The sequence below is a fragment of the Dermacentor silvarum genome, chromosome 2, assembly GCF_013339745.2.
Source record: "Dermacentor silvarum isolate Dsil-2018 chromosome 2, BIME_Dsil_1.4, whole genome shotgun sequence".
Taxonomy (NCBI): Eukaryota; Metazoa; Arthropoda; class Arachnida; order Ixodida; family Ixodidae; genus Dermacentor; species Dermacentor silvarum.
The window spans coordinates 15,486,493-15,496,012 of NC_051155.1; the positions used below are offsets into that span (position 1 = coordinate 15,486,493).

Consider the following 9,520-nt stretch of genomic DNA (forward strand, 5'->3'; position numbering starts at 1 on the left):
CCTTACCCTGAACCAGAGCTTGAAGAGGCTCACGGGTTCAGGGGGGACCGGTCCGGCGAAACGGATAGTGATGGTGTTGCCCTGCCTGGCTGCAGCCACCACCGGGACGGTGGATTCGATGGCCCTCAGGAGGTCCTCGTCTGCAGGCTCTCCGTCCACCCCATGCAGGAAGCCGGTGCTCATCCCGCGCTCAGCCGGCAGACGGGCGGTAAACGGGATTCCGTGGAGCTCGGTGACCGTCATCAACTCCTCCAGGCACGCCCGGGTGGTGGTGTCGGCGGCCACGATGTTGCGCTTGTTGTTCACCCTCACCGCAGCGACACCGGGACGCGCTGAAAGCGCTGCCGCGAGTACGAGGCGTGGCGCACAACGGAAGGCTCCACCGGGTGCCGAAGAACGTAAAAGCACCGTGCCGACCACCTTAGGGTTCACCGGCAGCGCAGCATTCTCCAAGGCCCTCGTGCGCCGCCGGTCAGCCTTGGAACGAACCAGTTCGAACCCATCTGAGGGTGGTTCTTGGACGCCGGGGGCAGCGTGCTGCACCGCCTTGGGGGTGACCTGGGTCACTGGTGCGTGGCGTGGGTCAGCAGCAACCCGTGAGGAAGAAGCCTCTGAAGTGTTAGCAGATTTCTTCGACTTCTGCTGTTTCTTCGTCCTCTTTCTCCCCTGGTTCTGCTGTGCAGAGGTGTGGCGGGGGGACCCCTTCAGGAACTGTGCCGCCGGATGGGCAGAACCGTGCAGCTTCGAGTCGGGTGGCGTGGAATCCGCGACCACCATCGGGACCGATCCGATCGGGTGGCGAGCGTCTGTGGTAGCAGACGACGTGGGAGGGAGCTCGCCATCGCCACTATCAGCTGGCGAAGCGCGAGCGTCCGTAGGCGCAAGCAGCGCCGACGTTTCGGGACGAGCACCATCCTGTGCGGGGGGCAGGGACGATGTGGTGACCATCTGTCCCGGGAGTCGGAAGACGGCGCTGCTGTCGTCCGTCCGCTCCGAGCTAGCGACGGGTGATACGTGAGCCTCCGAGCAAGGTGGTTGCTTGCGAGGGCATGCCGATTCGTCCTCCTCGCACTCACTTTCGCGGGGGCGTTTCCGCGAGCGCGAGGAGTCCATGAGTCGTCTGAAGAGGGCAGCGGAGCGGCAACCCTCTCAGCAAGGGCGGTGTCCTGCACCAGGGAGAAAGGGCTCGCCTGGGGAGGCTCCGCAACTACTGCCGGTGCCGCAGTGCTGCTGAGCACAGCCACAGGCAGGGCAGGGTCCGCCGGCAGCGTAATGGTGGCTTGCTTACGCAGCCACTCGTCGGCAATGTGCGCTGCGCGGTTCTCGAGCTCTTGTCTTGCACGGAACTCTTGAAGAGTCGTCGGCTCGAGTGTCACGAACGACGTGCTGGCGTGACGACGGTGACCCGCGTGCGGCGGGCGTCCTCCCGGTGTGCGGAAACTCATGAGGCACGGTAGAAACACAGAGCACGAAAACAGGTCACGAGAAGTGCATTCCCACTGCGGACACAAACACAAGACACGCGCACACAAACACAACACACGTGGCACATGCACAAAGCACCGCACCCGTGCGTGGAGCAGATGTCGTCCCGATGTCCTGTCGCTCGAAGTGGGAAAGATAAACGTGGACGTGGGGCAGGGGAGCAATCCTACGGCACGCACGACGCAGTGCGGGTGGACGCACAAACCCCGCGCGGCAGCACACGACGTCGAAGAGCGACGCGGCTCATGCTGCACACGCCGGAGCGATGTGCAAGCACGTCCGCACGCGTGAAGGAGTCGGGCGCAGCCGGCGAGGCGAGGTCGTCGAAACGAGACAGTCAGCTCAATTCCTCGGCGAAGTCCACTCACACTTGCAAGAATGCATCAGGACGTAGTATAAAAGGGAGCGTTGCATGAATACGGGGATAAGAACGTTGGTCTAGGGTGCCTTGATGCCCTCCTCGCCTACCGCTCCCTTTCCACTGGGAAGTCGCGTTTGCTCTCCGCCGTACGTTCGCTCCCCGTGAAAGCGCGTCCCTCGCCCTCGCGCGCTTTCACTCACCCATTAGTCGCGTTTGCTCTCCGCCATGCGTTCGCTCACCGTGAAAGCGCGAGTCCCTAGCCCTCGCTCGCTTTCACTCGCACATACAGCATACGGCCAATGAGAGTTCTTTTTGTTTTTCTATAGCCGGACGCGACGATCAAAAGGTAAGCCCGTAACAGCTTCGCAGTAATACTCACATTACGTGGAGCGCTTAGATGCGTCAATTAATGATGAGACCTACTCTAACGACTCAGTACGTTTGTACAAAATCGTCAAAATCGTTTCAGGGTCCCTTTAAGGAGAGGTAAGGAGAGCATGCGCGCGGCGCGCGCAATGCTCGGGAGAGGGAAAGAGAAAATAAGAGCGAGAGCGAAAGAAATTGTAGTAGTACCAACGAGGCAACGCGCAGAGCTGCTGCCCACGCCGCCCGCGTTTCCCCGTGTCCCCGCGTTCGCGCCGAACGAACACGGTGTCCGTGACTGTAGCAGGCGCCTCTGGCGTCGGTTCGGCAGGTTTCGACCAGCCACGCCCCGGCAATTATGCAGGCGCAGCTTGGCCGTGCCGTCACCGGGGAGATAAAGATCGGAGCCGCCGCAAGGGCGGCAGAACTGTCGTTGACTCTGTGGCGCGTACATCTACCCTTGACTGGGACGACCGAAGAAGATCCGGACACCCGAAGAATAAGCCGCTCATCTTGAAGCGCGCCGCGCGGCCAAGCGAGAATCTGCGCGTCGGCAGCGAGCCGATTCGGAATACCGTGCCTGGCAGCACTTAGCATTTCCTAGCAAAACTTAGCCAAGCCTAGTAAAACCTATAAGAAACGTAGGTCGTTCACGAGCTCCGCTGTTTACTCCAGCCTTGCACCACTAGTGTACACTGCCCACGTTTTAGGGGCGAAGCTCCTTAGGGTGTGGGTCTGTCCCTTCTCTGTAGTAGTAGTAGTAGTAGTCGTAGTAGGTAGCCACGTCTACTTTTATGAGAAAAATAATTCCGAGAGTTGTGGCCGTAGCGGAATCGAACCAGGGACCCCTCGCTTCTGAGCGCGTGGCGCTAACCACTACGCCACGAAGCGCACATGGACAGACGCACCACGATGGTAATAAATACCCAACATTAACGAAAGGCTGCGCGTTTCTAACGCGTTTGTGCTAGCGCGTTACGGCCCGTGCAAGAAGCTGGTGTAAGACGCTGTGGCCTCTCCGCCTTACCCCCGTATTCATAAACGCTGATGGCGTCGGCAAACGCGGTGCACGTTCCGGCATGTGTAAACGGCTGCGTAAGACGCTGTGGCCTCTTCCCCTTAGAGTACTGCACGTTTCTAACGCGTTTGTGCTAGCGTCCCCTTAAGCGGGAGATGGTGCAATTATAATGAAGGGCGCTGTTATAAAATAGGAATGACGTCACATATGGCGCGTGTCATTGGTGGAAGTCAATCGTTCGATTTAGTGCGGCGAGACTGGGCGAATTACACGGAAGATTCACGGTTTACCGATGATTCCCTCCGGAGCTTCGCCCACTCATCATCATTCACCCCGTGGATATGCGGTGTTTTTTTTTTTCTCTTAATGTCAACTAAAACATTGGATATCCCCTTTTGCTCTCTGATCCACAGCACCCTCTTCCTGTCTCATAACGTTACGCCTAACATTTTAGAGCGCAGGTCTTAGGCGCCCGCTCCTGCGTTGAGCGTCGGGGTTGTTTCACGGCGTAACCGAGCCCAGCGAAGAATGAAACGGCGAAACGCAGAGGGCGATGAAAGGCGGCCATAGTGACGACAGCGCGAGGAGGAAAGGGTACGGCAAAACCCACCAGCAAGCCCCCCCCCCAGCTGCCGCAGCACTACCACGGACTGCCAGCTTCGCGCAGACAGGCGACGCAGGAGGAGCTGGAGTCAGCCGAGGCGAGGGCAATAGAGGAGGCAAGCTTTCGCCAGCAGCTGCTCCAGCAAAACCAGCAGGTATGTGTAAGGGCACATATGCATTTCATTGCGCATGGAATTCAAGTGCGTATGACCTCTGTATTATTTGTATCGATCAGTAAACAAACATAAAATATACACGTAGTGATGTGATGACCATTTGTTGTACACATTCGCATGACTTAATAACTGGCAATACGTAGGCAATTATGTGTTGCCTGTGGCAGATAGCCCAATTCTAGTTAATGAGCTGGTCTACTCGAAGAGGCGGACATTACTTGCACGAAAAATTGAAATGCATAATCAACTAATTAACAAAAATGTACTATTATGTTTTTAACTAATTACCTGATGCCCCATATTGCAATTTACACATTGTAGCAGTGGAGTTCGCAAGACGGATCCACTTAGAATTAATTCGCAGGATGACACCAGTTTCGAGATATGAATTCCCGAATTTTGCGGAGAAATGCATTAGCGTTTGGCAACCGGGACCCATTTGTGCGGCAACCTCACCGTCACTGATCGCTCGACGGTGCCGATATCGTCACTAGGCCTTCTCCGGTTCACTCCAAAGCTAAAGCGGACGGCACTTATAGAATAAATAGCTGACGCTCACAAGCCGCAATATTTTCTTACCTTTGTTGTCGCTCTAAGCAATAATTGTACACAAAGAAGAAAATACGCTGATATTAGCGGCGCCGTTGGTTGCGATGCGAGTACAGCCAAGCCGCTCGTCTGTAGTCGGTAGACGTGCACTGCAGATGAGCTTGACAAGTATCGGAGCTCTCGTTCGTGTTGAACGTTTGACAGTGGATATCGTTTTTCATAAAATGTACAATTTATGCATCGCTTTATCGAGCGGAAATTATTTTGCTTGGAACAAAAGCTGCAGCCGATGTTTTCGTCGTCGGAGGCGCGTAGCTTCGCGGTCGTCGATTGGCTCATCGATTGTGCTGCGGGCGGTGCGCCGGCCGAACTGCCGTCTACTTCGGACACCTTTCGCGCGGCAGACGTTCTACAGCACTGGAGGCCGGTTTGCCGTCGGTATATTTGCCGCTAGCATGGATGTGCCTTAACCCGAAGTGGACAGTGTTATGAGAAGCGCGTTGGCAACGACGTAGTCACGTGACACTTGGAGGAGCGCTCGGCGAGGAGAGACTAGCCGACGAGGAGAGTAACGAAGGAAAGAGTGAAACAAGCGAGGACCGCGTTTGGATCACCAAACGACCTTTCCTCTCCTATCTCCTTTTTCTCCCACTTTCCCCTCCCCATTGGCGCTGAGCCATGCTCCCTGAAGGGCTGCAGAAGATGGCACCAACCTTTCCTTTCTCAAATGAACCACTTAGTATCGCCAAACACGTGTAACTCCGCTATTATGGCACCATTTCGAAAAATTCACGCGGCTACGTGTTCGTTGTAGACTATAGTGCACAACTACAACACCACAACTAAATTTCGACCTCTGGGTGGTTTAGGGGCCCTTTAAGTACGCAGTCCTCTTCTTCGGTACTTGCCAGAATTAAGGTTTGCTGCTACTGTGTCTGTATGATAAGTCCGCTCGGTTGGCCCCCCGAAAAATAGAAAGTAATAATTTCTTGCGGCTGTTTGATCTACGTAATTGGCACACGCTTACGAAATCACTACATGCTGAATTAAGGGAACCATGCCCTCGGCAACAACGCTATATGTTGTTCTGCCGGTAAAGCAGGGACGATTATAGTTTCCAAGCACACTTCATAGATAGAAGCAGCAATATGCCAGAATTACGATAGCGCAGTTGATATATAAACAGCACTCTTATGCAGATAAAATAGGTCACATGAACGTTTTTTGCCAATCGGCGCCCACTTCGAAGGTGCAGCACATGGAAGGGGCACTCACGCTATTTGCAAACAGAGAGAGGTCTATTGCTATTGCATTAATAAGAGGGACGAAGAAAAGCGCAGCGGCAGCCTTGATGCAAAACATTCACCTCGTATGCAGGAGGTAATAATTACGCAGCAGTTTCTCTTTGTGAACCTGAAAGTACTATATTATGGCTTCTTTTTTTTCTGTATGTAACTCCATGACAACATGTTTCTCTCACATGCAGTACCTATGCATTTGGCTGTGATAAATGTTATGTTGGCGCGTGATTTATGCACCTGTATATATTTTGTCTGATGCTAAGCCGGATGCTATTTTTGTGTAACTGTGGAGTACACAATAGTTTTCTTAAAGAGCGCATGACGTTACTTGTCATGTCTTATGAAGCATTTATCTGTGATTTTTTAAATACAAGCACAAGGTGATGTGATATTTATTGCGACATATCTACGTGATATGTTGGACATGTCTGTGATATGTCTCTACTGTTGCAGTGGTAATTTTCGCAGTTCTTAAATTCAGCGGCTATTGAAAGTGATGTGTGCATAAACACGTTTCACTATAAAAAATGGCCGTAGGCTGAAGGTTGAAATAAACACAGTTGCAGTTTTATTTACATGTCACTACTACATTTGCAGTGCCAGCTTGCACTGTAAAAATTTTAGTGTAAAACATTCCACCTATTCACTTCTATTTACAAGCGAGGGCACTTTGTTGAAATCTATCACCCGCTCATGCGTGAACACACTTCACGGGAGCCATAGCGTTTGACATGTTGCATGACCAGTTGACAACATTTTCGTCACTAGGAGTAAATTTGCTGTTGTTGCGGGGAAAATGGTGGAGGACCTAGAAGGTGTGTGTGTAACAGCTCGTTCGATGGAGTGGAAGGTGTGATGTGCACTGTGCATTTTTACTTTTGTGAGCTCCTCTGCCCGAGTTGAAAGCGAGGAGACGAATGCTAATGTCCTTCATTGCATAAATGTAGCGGAGAACTGTCAGGGATACCAGTAAGAAAAATGGCTACACAACAAAACTTCCGGTTACATCCATGGCACATAGGGCAGCTAGATGACGACAGCAGCAGGAGAAGCGGCAAGCAAATCATGGGAAACACACTTTTACAAGCCACTTAATTTTAGTTAGCATGTAATCTTATATCCCGCCACTAAATATTCTGTTTTAGTTATTATAAATGTAAGCTCTACATAAGCATTGACTACACGACTTGTACATTTCTCTACATATCATGAATGCTTTGCATTACGTGGACATCTACTACAACTGAGTATGGAAAACGGGTCAGAAATTTCACAGCATTATATGTACAACGCAATTATTTGGTATCTGTTAGACCACCACATTTTGCTGGCACTACAACAGCGTGTTTGCACCTAGCGATGCTGTTGACGTCGCAACTGCCGCCGTACACGGCTCAAGTAGTGCAAGTGTTGGGCACGGGTTGTGCCGAACATGGTGATTACACGGTCTCAGACAGCCCACCCTCTAAGGTAATTTAATCGAGACCCCCTGTTTTGTGGCAGACCGTGCGGAATGGAGTCGCCGTGGTTATGAAGCTCGCTACTACTGCTGCTGCTGCTGCTGCTGCTGCTGCTGCTGCTGCTGCTGCTGCTGCTGCTGCTATCATCATCACTATCATCATCGTCATCTTTGTCGCCCTCAGAAAGCCGAAGGTTGTGCAACACAGCGCATGCAGCGACAATGTTGGCCGCTTGTTCTGGCTCGTAGATGAGGGTGCGGTACAGCTGCAGACAGCGGAAACGGCTCTTTTAAGAGCCCAATACACCTCTCCACTACAGAACGCATGGCGGCATGCGCTGCGTTGTACTTCCCTTCAGCAGTTTGTGTTGAAGGATGGCCGGGAACCGGAGTCAGGAGCCACGGCTCCAACGGGTAGCCGCTGTCAGCTGCATGAAGATAGAAATAGTGCATTCAGCACTTCTCTGACAAGAGGAAAGTTGGCAACTGAGGAACGTTACAGCTTTCTTCAACAAAGGTAGGGTTCAGTGCAGACCCTAGAGTCCCAAGTAAAAGCACGAGGTGGGCATGTCCGCCTCGACACAAACTGTTAACCATATTACAATTGTACTACTCAGTGCCTGCCAGAAGCTGAAGAACTCAACACATATTGGTACTACCAATGACACAATAGTAGCGCTAATGTGTGTTCATTTATTCTGCTTCTGGCAGGCACTCAGTACAGCAGAAGTACTAATACATGTTGCTTTTGGCTGCTCTTGGCAGGCACTTGCTAGCATGCTTGTAACTTGAAACTTCACAATGTCGGTGACAGCATTGTTTTAATTTTTCCTAATCCAGGCACTTACTCATGTGCTTCTAATTTAATTAAAAGTTTGCGTTGCGGCGGATATAGCGTTCTATTCGCTAATGAAGTGTCATTGCGACAAAAAATGCTTTCTCTCACCGAGGAGGTATTCACCGGGATTTCCGATGCGCCCTGCTTGGAACCGCCGGCGCAGCCACGTCGTCCGCCAGACGAACGAGTCGTGGTCCGACCCCGGTCGCATTGGATCCACGGCCAGGATCCTCATTTCCGCGTCGCAGATCTGGGGAAAATGTGAACACAGAAATTCCCCTTTGGCAAGTGCACTACAACTGTCAAAAGAATGAGCAGCATAGACGAACATGCAGTTTAGGGCGTAGTATCCCTTGCGGAACATGAATGCAGCCTTGCGCTCACCCTTGGGTGCAATAATGGCAATGAGGCAGCCGTCCACGCATCCGATGACGCCGGGAATAGCACCGCGCCGAAGGAAACCCTCCTTCACAGCTGCCTTTTCCTCGGACGTCTTGGGAAAATGGACCCACTTGTTGCGGGCCCATGTGTTCACGACAGCCTCTGCAACGCGTCGCACGCACTCGCTCCCGGTCGACTGCGACACCCGGATCGTCTCCTCGCTCTCTATGGACGGTTGGAAGCTCCCCGTAGCAAAGAAGCGCAGCGCGCACAACACCGTCCGCTCCAACGACAGTCCCGTCGCGCGCTCCGCTTCTAGTTCCCCCGCCAGCTCCTCGCACAAGAAACCGCACCGTTTCCTTCGAGAGGCGAAAATGCTCTCGAAAATGGTCATCCGGCATGTCAAACGTGTTGTCCGGCTCTATGTGTCCACGTCGGTGACGGCGAAGAGCCACCGCCATAGCGATGAGCGGGGCAGCCATTTTTATGCGTTCTGAAACGACCCTGCCTCTGGCGCACTCATTTGCTCCGCATAATGAGTGCGTCAACGTCATTTTGACGTAGCGGGTTTCTGCGGGTTCCTGACGTCGCGTGATTGACAGACAACATGGGCGCGGCCCGGTCATTTTCCACCAAATGGCAGCCGGGTGATGACTTCAAAAGTCATAGGCAAAAGTAATAGAATTGCTACAAAATCGCACCCCAGATTTCCTAACTTCATCACCCCACCTAGTTTTGTGCCGTCCTCGACTGCGCTTCCCTTCTCTTACACACATATACGCAGGCACCGACAATACATCTACAGCAAAATTTAAAGCTATTCAACCGCCTTATTAGCATGGTGAATTTTTTCCCTGGGGCTAGCTTCCGCAGTCTTCGGCGTTGAGTCTTCCATCAAGACTTTTGCATTTGACAGCTTACACATGAGCATGCACTGATTAATACAGTTATGCGAAGTTATCAGAAGTTGCGTGTTCGAATCACGT

General features: G+C 52.4%; 1 pseudogene; it reads right to left on the bottom strand.

Moving 5' to 3' along the window:
• Positions 1–1,479: 1,479 nt before the first annotated feature.
• LOC119439915 (putative nuclease HARBI1) lies at positions 1,480–8,708 on the bottom strand (annotated as a pseudogene).
• Positions 8,709–9,520: the final 812 nt, after the last annotated feature.